Source organism: Triticum urartu, chromosome 3A (genome assembly GCF_056163025.1).
Source record: "Triticum urartu cultivar PI428250 chromosome 3A, HENAU_Tu73, whole genome shotgun sequence".
NCBI lineage: Eukaryota > Viridiplantae > Streptophyta > Magnoliopsida > Poales > Poaceae > Triticum > Triticum urartu.
This window is the reverse complement of record NC_141875.1, coordinates 64,934,679-64,950,617: the sequence shown is the minus strand read 5'-3', so window position 1 is coordinate 64,950,617 and position 15,939 is coordinate 64,934,679.

The following is a 15,939-nucleotide window of genomic DNA, read 5'->3' as shown; positions in this document are numbered from 1 at the left end:
CCCTTTACTTACTGTTGGTTCTTGTGAAGTCATTGTACGATTGCATCACCATTTGGCTTCACTGAGTGATTACTTGTTCTGATTGGCTTCAAAATATCTTCCTACTTGATCCTTACTGCCTAGCTGCTATTAGTCATTGTGCTTTCACTTCATTGAATACTTGACTATGGTTTGCCTAGTGTAGTCTACCTTCCGCTGCATGGTAATAGGTTTATTTCTATCGTTTGTCTTCAAAACTTACATGTTTTGAAGACTTTCATAAAAATCGCCTATTCACCCCCCCTCTAGTCGATCACTAGCACTTTCAATTGGTATTAGAGCAAGGTACTCCCTTGTTCTGTGTGATTCGGTTTAACCACCTGAAGTTTTAGCTATGTCGACTGCAGGGATAATTAAAGTCTCCGCTACGTGCCCCGTCTTTGATGGAACTGAATATCCCTACTGGAAGAATAAGATGCGCATGCATCTTGATGCCATTGATGTCGACCTATGGTATGTCGTCAAGAACGGCGTTCCCAAGGCTGGAGAAGGTGTCACTGCTGCTGATGTCAAGAAGTTTGTTCAACTGGACTCTACTGCCAAGAATATCATATGTGGTCATGTGACCAAAGGACAGTATGGCCGCGTGAGTGCTTTGGAAACATCTAAGCTAGTCTGGGACTGGCTCTCCAAGGTCAACGAAGGCGTCTCAACCCAGAGAGATCAGAGAATCAGTGTCCTTCGCAACCTCTTCAACCGCTTCAAGAGAAATGACAATGAGAATGTCCAGCTCACGTTTGATCGACTCACTAACATCACAAATGAGCTTCAAGCCCTCGGAGCTACTGAGATCACCAAGCATGAAGTCGTCAAGACACTCCTGAGATCACTTGACAGTTCGTTTGACACCCTAGCCCTGATGATTCAAGAACGTCCTGATTTCAAGACACTCGATCCGTCTGACATACTTGAGAGGCTCAACACACACGAGTTTCAGCTTTCTAAGAAAAGAGACATCTACGGTCCCAACTATGGGCGAACTCGTGCCTTGAAGGCAAAGGCTGTCTCCTCATCTGAAGAAGAATCTGACAGCAGTTCTGATGATCCTGAAGACATTGGAAAGGAGCTTGCTATGCTTGTGAAGAAGTTCCAAAAATTCACCAAGAAGAAAGGCTTCAGAAAGTCTTCACGATCAAGCTCAAGGATGATGAAGCTTCTGCTCATGACTACAAGAAGAGAACATGTCACAAGTGCAAGCAACCTGGCGACTACATCTCTGAGTGTCCACAGTGGGACAATGAGAACATCAAGAAGAAGAAGAGCTAGGAGTATGACTCTGACGACAAGAAGAAGAAGAAATACTCAAAGTCTTCTTCCAAGTCTTCATCACACAAGAAGAGCTCATCTGGCAAGGCACGTGCATTTGTTGGCAAGGAAATGGATTCTGAGGAGGAGTCCGCTTCTGAGGAGGCGGAGGTGGAGTCTGAGGAGGAGTCCGATTCTGGCGTTGCGAGTCTGGCTACAGCATACGTTGCCAAGTCCATCTTCAACAGTGAAGACAATGACTTCATCACCGACACCGATGCAAATGACAAGGACTACTCCGCTCCTTCCTACTGCTTCATGGCACACGGTGCCAAGGTAAACACACGCACTACTCACTATCAAACACCTAGTGACGATGACTCTGATTGTGGTTCCAAACCCAGCTACAAAACACTTGCTAAAATTGCAACTGAACAACAGAAAGCTATGGAACACATTCAAAAACTGTTAGACAAAAGCGATGATCTGTTAGACGCTGAAATGACTCGATCTCAGTCCTTAATTGAAGACATAAAAAATCTTCACGTTAAGTATGAGGAACTTGAAAGTCGTCATGAGACGCTCTCAACAACTCATGAAAGGCTTTCCTATGATTATCTTCAAAGGAAGCAAGATCTTGAGAAATTGAGAGCGGCTCATGAAGATCTTCAAAAGGAAAACGAGTCACTTCGCACCGAACAGATCAGTTCAGCTTAGGAAGGATTTGAACCACCATGTATTAAATGCATTGAGCGTGATAATGCTACTTCTGTTGCTGAATGTTCTACTGATGTCACTATTGCAATATCTTCAACTGTTGATGTGGTAACTAACCCCTCTGCTGAGGATACCACTGCTATTGCTGATGAGAATGCTAGGTTGAAGACATTGCTTGAAACAGGGATCTACAAAAGTCTCAAAGGGCATCTGACACTATGTGATGTCCTCAAAAGGCAGATTCTGAACCGAAACCCTAGGAAAGAGGGTGTTGGGTTCGAAAGGAAAATGAATGCTGATGGCTCTTACTGGAAACCTGAGCAGTACCCCAAAACCACATGGGTTTCTACAAAGGAACCTTCAGCGGATCCATCCACCCTATCTGGCTTCACTTGTGCTAATCCCATTGTTATTGATGAATCCTTTGATGCAAACTATAAACTGTTTAAGAATCAGAATGGTGAAGTGTTTGCCAGGTATATTGGTACTAACTACAGGAATGGACCGCCCATGAAGAAGATCTGGGTGCCGAAAAGGTGTTTGGAGAATCTTCCTGTGAATGCCATCATGACACCACAGGTGAAGAAGACAAACCCCAGACCACAGGCTTCATACGGTCCAAAGGCTTCATACACACAGAGGACTCACCCGAGTCGCACTAACGCAAATGTTTTGCAGGGAAACCATACTCAGGCCTGTGAATATGAGCGCGTTTCATCAAACCGCCATGTTCATAAGACCAAGAACTATTCTGCTTATTCTTATGAGTACTATTGTCCACCTGCAAGACTTTTTGCTAGGGCTCCAAAGCCAAAGTTCTCAGATGCTGCACTTAGACTCATTGCTTTGAAGCCACCCTTGAAGATGTGGGTGGCTAAGAAAGCTTAACTCTCTTTTGCAGGGAAAGGTCTCCAGCTGAAAACCAAAATCGTCTAACACTATTGCTAGGGACCTTAAAGATCTTGTAGGGCACAAGATCAAATGCCCAAATGGTCTTATTATGTACTTTGTTCCTGAATCGCTTGCTACTTGCCCTATCAGTCCTGATCTCGATCTAAGCTTTAATAATCCACTGGTTCGTCAAATGTTTTTGCTTCACAATTCTCTTTGTGAAGCCTATCCCCCTAACTGCACTGTAGGGTACGACACCAGCTGCTTCAGAATGGATTATTGATAGTGGGTGTACAAATCACATGACTGGCAAGCGAAGCCTTCTCATGGACTCAACTTTACGTCCATCTGACAAAAGTCACATCACATTTGCTGACACTGGTAAAAGCAAGGTATTGGGTCTAGGTAGAGTTGCAATCTCAAAGGATCAACACATGGATAAAGTCATGCTTGTTGAATCCCTTGGTTTCAACTTAATGTCTGTCTCAATGCTTTGCGATTTAAACATGATTGTGATGTTTGGAAAATATCGTTGCCTTGTACTAATGGAATCTGACAAGTCTCTAGTGTTTGAAGGGTATCGGAAAGATGATTTGTACGTGGTAGATTTCTCAGCAGGACCACAACTTGCAGTATGTCTTCTAGCAAAAGCTTCTGAATGCTGGCTCTGGCATCGAATGCTAGGGCATGCTGGCATGAGGAACGTCCACGCCCTTGCAAGGAAGAAGCATGTCATAGGCATCGAGGGTGTCAAGTTCAAGAAGGATCACTTATGCGGTGCCTGTGAAGCAGGAAAGATGATGAGGGCCAAGCGTCCCTCGAAGACAATCATGACAACGACTCAACCCTTCGAACTTCTCCACATGGATCTTTTCGGTCCCACTCATTACTCAACTCTTACTACTACTGCTTGTCTCTATGGCTTTGCCATTGTTGATGATTATTCAAGATATACTTGGGTGCATATAATCCTCTACAAGACTGAAGTGCAGGATGTCTTCAGATGCTTCGCCAGTCGAGCAATGAACAACTATGGCGCTAAGATAAAGCACATCAGAAGTGGCAATGGCACTGAATTCAAGAACACTGGCCTAGATACATATCTTGATACCTTAGGCATCACACATGAATTCTCAGCTCCGTACACGCCACAGCAGAATGGCGTCGTTGAACGCAAGAACAGAACACTTATTGAGATGGCCTGGACGATGCTTGATGAATACAAGACTCCAAGAAACTTCTGGCCGAAAGCCATTGATACTGCATGCCATATCATCAACCGTGTTTATCTTCACAAGCTTCTGAACAAGACATCCTATGAGCTCCTTACTGGCAAGAAGCCAAATGTCAGTTACTTCAGAGTATTTGGTGCCAGGTGCTGGATCAAGGATCCACATCACACTTCAAAATTTGCACCAAAAGCACATGAGGGTTTTATGCTTGGATATGGAAAGGATTCGCACTCCTACAGAGTCTTCAACCTCTTTCACTATAAAGTGGTTGAAACAGTGGATGTGCGGTTTGATGAGACGAACAGCTCACAAAGAGAGCACCTGCCAAATGTGCTAGATGAAGTTCCATCCAGTGAATCAATCAAACTTATGGGAACTGGAGAAATCATACAGTCTGAAGCTCAACCTGAAGAGGAACTTATCATCTCCGCACCTGATCAACCTGAAGACAATGCTCAGCCTGAAGACAATCCCTCTAATGACGACAATGATCAGCAAGAGCAAAATCTTCGTCCTGTACATCCTTGTGTTGCAAATGAAGTACAGATTGAGAGAATAATTGATAGCATCAATGCACCAGGTCCACTCATTCGTTCAAGGGCAACACAGCTAGCAAATTTCTGTGGGCACTTCGCATTCGTCTCAATATCTAAACCCAAGAAAGTTGAAGAAGCCTTCATGGAACCTAAATGGATTCAAGCTATGCAAGAAGAGCTTCAACAGTTTGAGTTGAATAATGTATGGGAACTGGTTAAGCATCCTGATCCTCGCAAGCACAATATAATAGGCACCAAATGGATATATCGCAACAAGCAAGATGAGCATGGTCAAGTTGTTAGAAACAAAGCTCGTCTCGTTGCTCAAGGGTACACTCAAGTTGAAGGGATTGACTTCGATGAAACATTTGCTCCTGTGGCTAGACTTGAAGCCATACGCATACTGCTGGCCTATGCAAATCATCATAACATACTTCTATATCAAATGGATGTGAAGAGTGCTTTTATCAATGGCAAGATTGAAGAAGAAGTGTATGTTGCACAACCGCCTGGCTTTGAAGATCCAAAACATCCTGACATGGTGTACAAGCTCAACAAGGCACTGTATGGCCTCAAACAAGCCCCTCGGGCTTGGTATGACACACTCAAAGACTTCCTGAAGAGCAAAGGCTTCAAATTTGGTTCCCTCGACCCCACTCTCTTCACGAAGACATATGATGGTGAACTGTTTGTGTGCCAGATATATGTGGATGACATTATCTTCGGCTGCACCAATCAGAAATACAGTGAAGAGTTTGGATATATGATGCAAGAGCAATATCAGATGTCCATGATGGGTGAGCTGAAGTTCTTCCTTGGTCTTCAAATACGTCAGCAACGCAACGGCATCTTCATATCTCAAGAGAAGTACCTCAAAGATTGCCTGAAGAAATTTGGTATGCAAGACTTCAAAGGCTTCACGACGCCAATGCCAGCCAAACATCATCTGGGTCCCGACAACAATGGTAAAGAGTTCGATCAAAAGGTATAACACTCCATGATTTGTTCGTTACTTTATCTATGTGCATCTAGGCCAGATATTATGCTTAGTGTTTGCATGTGTGCTCGATTCCAAGCGGCACCAAAGGAATCGCATCACTTAGCTGTGAAGCGAATTCTTCGATATTTGGCTTACACCCCAACACTAGAATTATGGTATCCAAAGGGCTCAGAGTTTGATCTGGTTGGATTCTCGGATGCTGATTATGCTGGTGACAAGGTGGATCACAAGTCTACATTAGGCACATGTCATTTTCTGGGACGATCACTTGTATGTTGGTCTTCAAAGAAGCAGAACTGTGTATCTCTCTCCACTGCTGAATCTGAATACATTGCTGCTGGATCTTGGTGCGCTCAGCTTCTGTGGATGAAGCAAACACTCAAAGACTATGGCATTCATCTGAAGCAAGTGCCACTCTACTGTGACAATCAAAGCTCCATCAAGATTGCCAACAACCCAGTTCAGCACTCAAAGACAAAGCACATTGAAATTCGTCATCACTTTCTCAGAGATCATGTTGTGAAGGAAGATATTGATATCATACACGTCAACACTGAAGAGCAATTGGTAGATATCTTCACCAAGCCCTTGGATGAGAAGAGATTTTGCAAGTTACGGTGTGAACTAAATATCTTGGAATCCTCAAATGTCCTGTGATCAGGCACACATCCTAACACTTATGCATATTGATGACTTAGATGTGCAACACACGATGTAAAGTATATCTTCAATCAATGAAGACATATCTTCTAAGTGTGAATACATTAATGTGGAATTTGACTTCGGAGCGCCACGATAATTGTGCGCCGTGTCTGGGTCTAATACTTCCTATACGGTGGGTAACGCCACCACCAAATTCTTCTGTTTGAAGTGTTTCACCCATGCGTTGCATTTGCTATGTCTTCACATTTGGTTTGGCTTCAATCTCAACCTGTCTTCATGATTATCTTCACTATGTTGATTATATATATATATACTAGTGTTCTGTCCTCTACAGCATTCACTTATAGCTATGTCTTCTTGTTGAATCTTTTGAACTAAGTGAATATGATCGAACCCTAACCTCTCTATGCTTTCTATCTCAAACTCTATCTCTCCAAATCATATGCATTCTATTGAAACTGTCGAATGTCTTTGATCCTATAGCTTTATCACTTTCTACCACAAGCAGTTTCTATTCACACAAGTTGGATCTCCTTCATACTGCATCTCATAACATGCCTAGTATATTCACTTATGCTTCACAAAGTAGTTAGATTCCTCACTTGTACTGATCCGTGGATTCGTACAAATCTGGAACCAACTCCTTATCTATGAGTGAATGTCTTCGCATGATGAGGTCAATGTCTTCTAAACTGATTTATCTTCAAAATCTTCTGAGAATGCATATGACCTCTTCCCCTTCCCTCACACCTTAATGCTGTCACAGGTACATGTCCGTGGGAGAATCCGTTGGTTCTCATAGTCTGCATTCATTTGCAGAATTCTTACAGCATCATATAAATTCTCCCGAAGCCAGTTCCTGTTTGTCCAGCAAGCGAAAGCCTTTGAAACCTTTGAACGTGTTGAAGCCATTTAGTTTGAAGTTCATGGCTGCAGAGAAATCAGTAAGGAAGGGTGGCAGACAGCGTCGTGGGGGAACGTCAAAAGATTTGCCTGATGACCTCTCAGAGCTTTACAAGACAGATCCTGAAGAGGATTACAATCAGCGCAAGACCCGAATCCAATGGATTCGAAGATATTGGGCAGAACAATGGTTCAAGTACCGGTTTGTGACCCAGGAATATGCTGAGAAAAATGCCATCAAGCGACCTTGGGGAGACATCCTATACAGAAATCTTCAACCTAGGTCCAGAGATGAAGCCATTGAACAAGGCTTCTATCCCTGCATGGTCCGTGGCCACAGCCTGTGGATGCTCACCCATGGGCATTGCTGGAAAAGCTTTAATCAAGGCGAACTATCAAGGGGTTCCCATTATAACCCAACCGCATAAGGAACACAAAATTCGGGAACATAACACCGATATGACGGAAAACTAGGGTGGCAAGAGTGGAACAAAACACTAGGCGAGAGGCCGAGCCTTCCACCCTTGACCAAGTATATAGATGCATTAAGATAACATGGCAAAATAATGATATCCCAACAAGTAAATAAATGTTCCAACAAGGAACGCCTTCAATCTTCACCTGCAACTAGCAACGCTATAAGAGGGGCTAAGCAAAGCGGTAACATAGCCAATCAACGGTTTGCTAGGACATGGTGGGTTAGAGGTTTGACATGGCAATTTGGGAGGCTTGAAAGCAAGTGGTAGGCATCGTAGCATTGGCATAGCAAAAGAGCGAGCAAACTAGCATAGCAAAGATAGTAGTGATTTCGAGGGTATGATCATCTTGCCTGCACAGTTGTCAGAGTTGACTGGATCCTCGAAAGAAAACTCAACGGGCTCCTCGTTAGCGAACTCGTCTCCCGGCTCTACCCAAACAAAAAAACAAGCAACAAGGACACAATCAACCACCTGCAAGGATCAAACAATATGATGCAAAGAAGATATGCTATGCGGGATGCGATGCGGGATGCATATGCAAGATGTGACAGGAAATGCAAGAAACCTGTCCTCAACTTGGGAATCCAAGTGTGCCACTAGAAAGATGAGATGAAATCGCTTAAAAACGATATAAAGAATGCCAGAATCGGAGTTACGGTTTGAAAATGGCAAGCGATTCAAAAATGACACTGGTCTGCGATTTACAGCAAGTAGCCATCTAAATGCAACGAGATGAACATGCTACAGCACCCAAACATGACAACAAAATACATGGCAGGGATGAATCAAGATGCTTAACAAAAGTCTAGCACTGAGCCACGGCCAATTCATCCGTTAACAGGTTCAAATAAGCATGCAAAAATACATATGGCAAACAGATCTCAGACTTAGTGAAATTAACACTTGTCTGGAATTTCAGATCAGATAGCACTCTTCGGAGCAGCAAAACTACATGCTACAGGACCTGATCATGGCAAAGTAGAGCATGGCATGGAGCTACTCAAAGATCTTAACAAAAGTCCCTTAGTGACCTTGAGCCAAAAGGGATCAAAAAATACAATTGCAAGCATGTGAACATAGCAAAAACATAATCAGTTTTCAGACTTTGTGAAAACTGGAGCATGCTTAAAATAGATATCAAGTAGGCATGTTTACGAGCTCGATGCACTCACCACAGTGCAAGTCATGATAAGCAAAGCATACACCCACCAAGAAGGCACAAAATGCAAGCTAGACGTGGCAAGAACAATAGCATAGCATGCACAGATCAACTACAACATCCTCGGCAAAATTACAAACAAGTTGACAATCTGCCCAGATTCACAAAGTAGCAAAAGTAGAGCTCGATTGACTCAAGCTAGGTTGCTCCATAATTACAAAAAAAGACATGGATGGATAGAGCACTACAAGGTTAACAAAACATCCTTACTGATCGTCCTCAAAAGAGGCACGGATCACTAGGAAACAACATGAACATATGGCCATATGAAATAAACAGATGAAGGACTTAGTGGAATTGCTAAGTCCCTGAAATCAGAATTAGCAAGTGCACCACTTTGCAAGCTCGTGCTAGTCACCACACACATCACAAAAATACATGGGTTGCACCTCTGGAAAGATGACAAAACCCTTAACAAAACATATGTAGAGCATCAGGGCATATCATACACACAATAATCATGGCAAAAATGACAAAATGCTAAATGGAGTAGCAGATCTGACAATTAACTCAAGTAGCCCTCTTCTAACAGTACTTCGGGCATCAAGATGAACTCAAATGAAAATGATGCAATGGAATTAAATGATGTACTCTCTGCGATGAACATTTTGATATGCTATATGCACGAATCGGAGCTACGGATAAAAAGTTACGAGGCTATGAACAGGAGCACATGGATCTGGGATTTCGGGACTTAGTAGAAAAATCAACCTCCGAATCTAGGGTTTCGGTGGCACGCGGCCCGAGGCGACTCCGGCGAGTACTGTAGCGATTCCGGCGAGGCGATGGCGGCCGGGGTCGACGAGGGAGGGCCGTAGGGCGGCGACGACACGGCGGCCGGGGCGGCGAGCGGCGCCGCGGGGGCGTCGGGGCGGCGCGGCGACCCGGGAGGAGAGGCGGCGTGGCCGAGGCGGAGGCGGCGATAGTGCGGCGGCGCGGCGCCAGCGCGGCGCCGGCGTGAAGGCGGCGGGGAGCCAGGCAGCGGGGCGAGGGAGACGAAGCCCCGGGCGGCGGCGGCGGAGCCCGGGCCGCGGGGGCCGGCCACGGGCCGAGCGGGCCCGCGCGGAGTTCGGCGGCGATGTGGGGCGCCCGCGCCACGTGGCACGCCCCGGTTGGCGGCGGCGATTTGTCCGGGGGGGTCGGACGTGTCCGGCGCGGCAGAAGACGGATCTAGGGTTTTTTTTGGAGAGGGGATCCGCGAAATTTCGGAGGAGGGGCTATATATAGGCATAGAGGGAGCTAGGAGAGTCCAAATGAGGTGCGGTTTTTGGCCACGCGATCATGATCGAACGATCTAGATGATGGAGAAGGCTTAGGTGGGTTTTGGGCCAAATTGGAGGGGTGTTGGGCTGCAACACACACGAGGCCTTTTCGGTCCCTCGGTTAACCGTCGGAGTATCAAACGAAGTCCAAATGGTACGAAACTTGACAGGCGGTCTACCGGTAGTAAACCAAGGCCGCTTGGCAAGTCTCGGTCCAATCCGGAAATGTTTAATCCCCACACACGAAAGAAAGGTAGAAATGACCACCGGAGGAGAACGAAGCGCCGGAATGCAAAACGGACAACGGGGAAAATACTCGAATGCATGAGACGAACACGTATGCAAATGCAATGCACATGATGACATGATATGAGATGCATGACAACGACAACAACACACGGAGACAAAAACCCGAACCCAAGAAAATAAAATAACTTAACGCCGGAAACGGCAAGGGTTGGAGTACAACTTGGGAAAGTTACATCCGGGGTGTTACAGATCGGGCTGCTCCCACAGAGCCCTTAGTTGTTGAACCTATCTCCATGGTTCGCCCTGCAGCTGAAATCAAGAGCGCCAACTGACTGTCCATGAGCCTGCTTCCACACAGGCTCATGAAGCTGAAGACATTCCAGCAGCTGATCCCATCGCTGCTGAAGACATTGGTCACCATGACAATGTTGAAGATGATGTAGTTCTTCCTCAGATCGACCACAACTTGGTATCATCGCATGTGCTTACGCACAGCGAACTCATCAGCATTGGTCGTCCTCTGACGCCAATTGCTTAGGATGCATCATGGGCTGATCACCCACAACAACAAGTCACACCACCCCGGCAAGAAGAAGAAGATGACTTTGAGGCCCAGCCAACTCCGTCTCCAGAGGCGTCGCCAGCGTTACGCAGGCTTCGCAAAGGACCAAGGTCTCAAGTCCCTCTTTCGAGCGCTCCAGAAGGAGAAGTGCCCCACCAATCTGTTGCACGTCAAGTGTTTCCAGATGCCACTCCTACTGTGAATGTCTCTGAGTCTGAGGCTAAAGCTGCTGAAGACATTCCAGCTGCATCAGCCGACGACACACAAGAAGAAGAACGTGTCTCTACTCCCCCCATTACTGAAGAAGTTGTTCTCGAGGGGAACGTGTCTGTGCCCGACCCTCCAGCTCATCAAGTGGAGGTTGAGAATCTTGAGACTGCCACCACCAACACAAATGAAGGCAATGACGTTGTCATGGCTGATGCAAATGTGGAGCCTGCACCAACCAATATGCCAGAAGTCAGTGAAGCCAATGATGCTACTGCTCCTGTTCCTGCACCTGCTGCTGGTCCTCAGTTTGACTATCACGTTGAGCACAGGCCTCGGCTACAGAAGCCAATGCCAAGGTTGTCCAGGTTTCCAGGTCCTGCATCAGCACCCGGATCTTTTAATGTCAATGGCTTCAAAGCAGACAACACCTTCTTCAACAGCGCCAAGAACCCCTACTCAAGGGAAAGAATATCTTCTAATCGGTTCTGGAGCTATCCGCGGCGAAGTTATTACTCATGCATTATGTACAATCAAGGTCGCATTTCCCTCATAAGCGTCTTGACATTGAAGCTATCACTGGTCTGCCTTGCTTGGAAGAAGCTCTGGATTGCTTCAAAGAGTCTGGATTGTTGCCTTTCGTCACCGACAAAGAGCACTGGAACGAAGAATTGCTGCTCCAATTCTATGCCACTCTTCACATTCGTGGCTACAACAGAGATCCGAAGACTTGGGTCCTTGAGTGGATGACCGGTAATGTTCATCATGAAGCCAATGCCTTTGACATCATTGAGCTCACTGGTCTGCCCACTCTTGGAGATATTTATGAACCTGGTTGTCAGCTTCACAGTGCAGCTATGGAGAGCATCTTTCAGAAACCTGAACCAAACATGAGTCAGATGCTTAGCATGATGAAGCCTTTGCCTCCAGATGCTGCATATCCTAAGGAGTTCTTTGTTGAAGACCTTGAGTATCTGCCACGCACTATCTATCACATTATAAGGCGAACTCTCTGGCCCATCTATGGACATTCTCCACATGCAAAGCTGGAAGGTGCAATGAAGACTTTGGTCTTTTATATTCTTCATGGCAAATGCTTCAATGCACAAGACTTCTTCATCCGCCAACTTGCTGCATCAAGATCTGATCTTTTTGGCTTGAAGTTTTATGCTCCATGGATAATGCGGCTGATCAAACTACACTCAGTTGTCTCATATCATCCCTCTGCTCGCAATCATCGGATCTTTCTGCCTGACGTTGATATGTTCGTTGAAGTCATCTATCCAGAGCCTGCCAAGGAGCCTCTCAGTCTTCAGAATGCTGAGCATCAAAGCTTCTCTCAAAACATTGAAGGAGTTGAAGCAGTCACTCGTGTTTATCCTCTGGCTGGTACTACACGTGCAACTCATCGTGCCCTCACTGAAGCCACTGAAAGCACTATTGCCCAACGGCCCAAGAAGCGATCTCGTGTTCTCAATGACCGAGAGCTTCTGGTTGCCCTTCATCAGAAACAGGATAGGCATCATGACTGGCTGAAGCGCCAAATGCAAAGCCTCTTTGTGGATGTCAACCGCATTCGCAATCTTGCCACCAAGAATGCCTTTGTTGCCCATGAAACCTGTCGGCGTACATGGAAAGGGATGACACTTATGTGTTCTGAAGATGATCTTCAAGAGGATGGCTTCTCTGAACATTTCAAGTTTGACTCCACACCTCCAAGAAGGACTGTGCTGCGATGAACTCCGTCTCTTGAAGACTCTGAGTTCTCTTCCTCCGCGGCAACTGTGAATGCCAGAGTGATCGAGGACGAAGACGATGCCACCTCACCGCCCCCTACTTCTGCATGCATCGACACTGCCCCGAGTTCGTCTGCACCGCCGAACAACACCGACGACCTTGCTGCTTCACCTACTCCTCATGGGAACGAGTAGATGCTCTATGTCTTCAAACCTTTTTGGTCCTTACTGACAAAAGGGGGAGAAGCATATGAGTTTGATAGTCTTCAAGCGGGTCCATATGGGCGGTTGCTTTATGTTTTGCCTAGTGTTTACAACTCTCGTTTTGATACATTTGGTTCTTTGAGTTGTAACACTTAAACTCGATGGTCGTCCGCTACTTATTTGCTATTCTGTGATGCGATGATAAATTCCGCATGTGCGACGATAAATTCCGCACTTAGATCATTTTGCAGACGTCCATTTTTCATTATGCATGTCATTATCTTCACATACTTTTCATGCATGATGAATTGTCATCATAAGTTGAAGAGGATCTCCACAAGTACAACCTGCCATGTGCATTTGCATTCCAAAAGCAAATTACTTATATGCACATCTTCAGGGGGAGCCCTTGCAACTTATGAAGACAATTCCCTATCCTTTACAATTTCACATATTATATTCCCCGTTGAAAACTTCAACTAGTTTGTCATCAATCACCAAAAAGGGGGAGATTGTAAGTGCATCTAGTGCCACCCCTAGTTGGTTTTGGAGTATTGATGACAAACCTAGTTGAGAGACTAATGTGTTTGTGAGAATTGCAGGATAACACAGGTAGAAGTCCCTCATTGATTCGGTTTTCCTACTAGAGATGACCCCCAAAATATATGAAGACATTGAAGTCAAAGGTGGTATGTGAAGACATTCACATTGAAGACTATGACAAGAGAAGACATCGCGTGAAGACTATGGAGCGCGAAGACTTAGCAGTTTCGTCGTTCTGTGTTTTTGTTTGTTGAGTCATAGGAACCACCATACTGTTAAGTGGGGTCCAAGAGAACCAGTCAGAATGACTGAAGTGATGCTTAACCAAAATCCTATGTCTTCGAGTGAAGACTATGAGAGCAAATCTTGTCCATAGTTGGATAAGTAAGCTTTGCTTGTAGCCCAAGTAAAGTTGCCGTGTGTGTTTGAAATCTGACCGTTGGAACACGTGTCAGTTCCTTAGTGACCCAGGGTCATTTCGGACAAATCAGGTCGGGTTGCCTAGTGGCTATAAATAGCCCACCCCCTACAACCATAAACGGTTGGCTGCTCAGAGTTAAAGCACGGCTTTTGTCGTTTGAGAGCAACCCACCTCGAAGCCTTTGAGAGAAAATTCCTTGACAGGATAAAGCCCTAACCACCCAGAGCCAAAGAGTGTTAGGCATCACTTAAGTCTTCCTGTCTGTGTGATCTGAAGACTTATTACACTTGAGGACTGTGAATCCTCCAGCCGGTTAGGCGTCGCGTTCTGAGCATCCAAGAGTCATTGTGGATCGCCGGTGAACGAAGTTTGTGAAGGTTTGGAAGTCTACCTTGAAGACTTACCAGAGTGATTGGGCGAGGACTGGGTGTCCTTAGCTCAAGGGGAATAAGGTGAAGACGAGGTCTTCTGAGTTGAATCTCAGCCTCCCTAACTAGACGTACAGTTGTCACAGCAACTGAAACTGGTCCAACAAATCATTGTCTTCAACGAGTCACTGGTTTCATCCTTCCCTTCCCTTTACTTACTGTTGGTTCTTGTGAAGTCATTGTACGATTGCATCACCATTTGGCTTCATTGAGTGATTAATTGTTCTGATTGGCTTCAAAATATCTTGCTACCTGATCCTTACTGCCTAGCTGCTATTAGTCATTGTGCTTTTACTTCATTGAATACTTGACTATGGTTTGCCTAGTGTAGTCTACCTTCCGCTGCATGGTAATAGGTTTATTTCTATCGATTGTCTTCGAAACATACATGTTTTGAAGACTTTCATAAAAATCGCCTATTCACCCCCCCCCCCTCTAGTCGATCACTAGCACTTTCACTCCGGCGGTGTACTGGGATATGCAATGAATCAAGAGTGACAAGTATGAAGATATTATGGACGGTGGCTTTGCCACAAATACTATGTCAACTACATGATCATGCTAAGCAATATGACAATGATGAATGTGTCATGATGAACTAGATGGTGGAAAGTTGCATGGCAATATATCTCGGAATGGCTATGGAAATGCCATAATAGGTAGGTATGGTGGCTGTTTTGAGGAAGGTATATGGTAGGTGTATGATACCAGCGAAAGGTGCGCGGTATTAGAGAGGCTAGCAAAGGTGGAAGGGTGAGAGTGCGTATAATCCATGGACTCAACATTAGTCATAAAGAACTCATATACTTATTGCAAAAATCTAGAAGTTATCAAAGCAAAGTATTACGCGCATGCTCCTAGGGGGATAGATTGGTAGGAAAAGACCATCGCTCGTCCCCGACCGCCACTCATAAGGAAGACACTCAATAAATAAATCATGCTCCGACTTCATCACATAATGGTTCACCATACGTGCATGCTACGAGAATCACAAACTTTAACACAAGTATTCTTTAAATTCACAACTACTCAACTAGCATGACTTTAATATTATCACCTCCATATCTTAAAACAATTATCATGCTTCAATGTTTTCTTAGTATTCAACACACTCAAAAGAAAGTTTCACAAATCATGAATACCAAGCATATTATTATTAAGCACATTACCATGCTATTAAGAGACTCTCAAAATAATTTAAGTGAAGCATGAGAGATCAATAGTTTCTTTAAAACAAATCCACCACCGTGCTCTAAAAGATTTAAGTGAAGCACATAGAGCAAAATTATAACGCTCAAAAGATATAAGTGAAGCACATAGAGCAAAACTATAACACTCAAAAGATATAAGTGAAGCACATAGAGCAAAACTACTTAGCTCAAAAGATATAAGTGAAGCACATA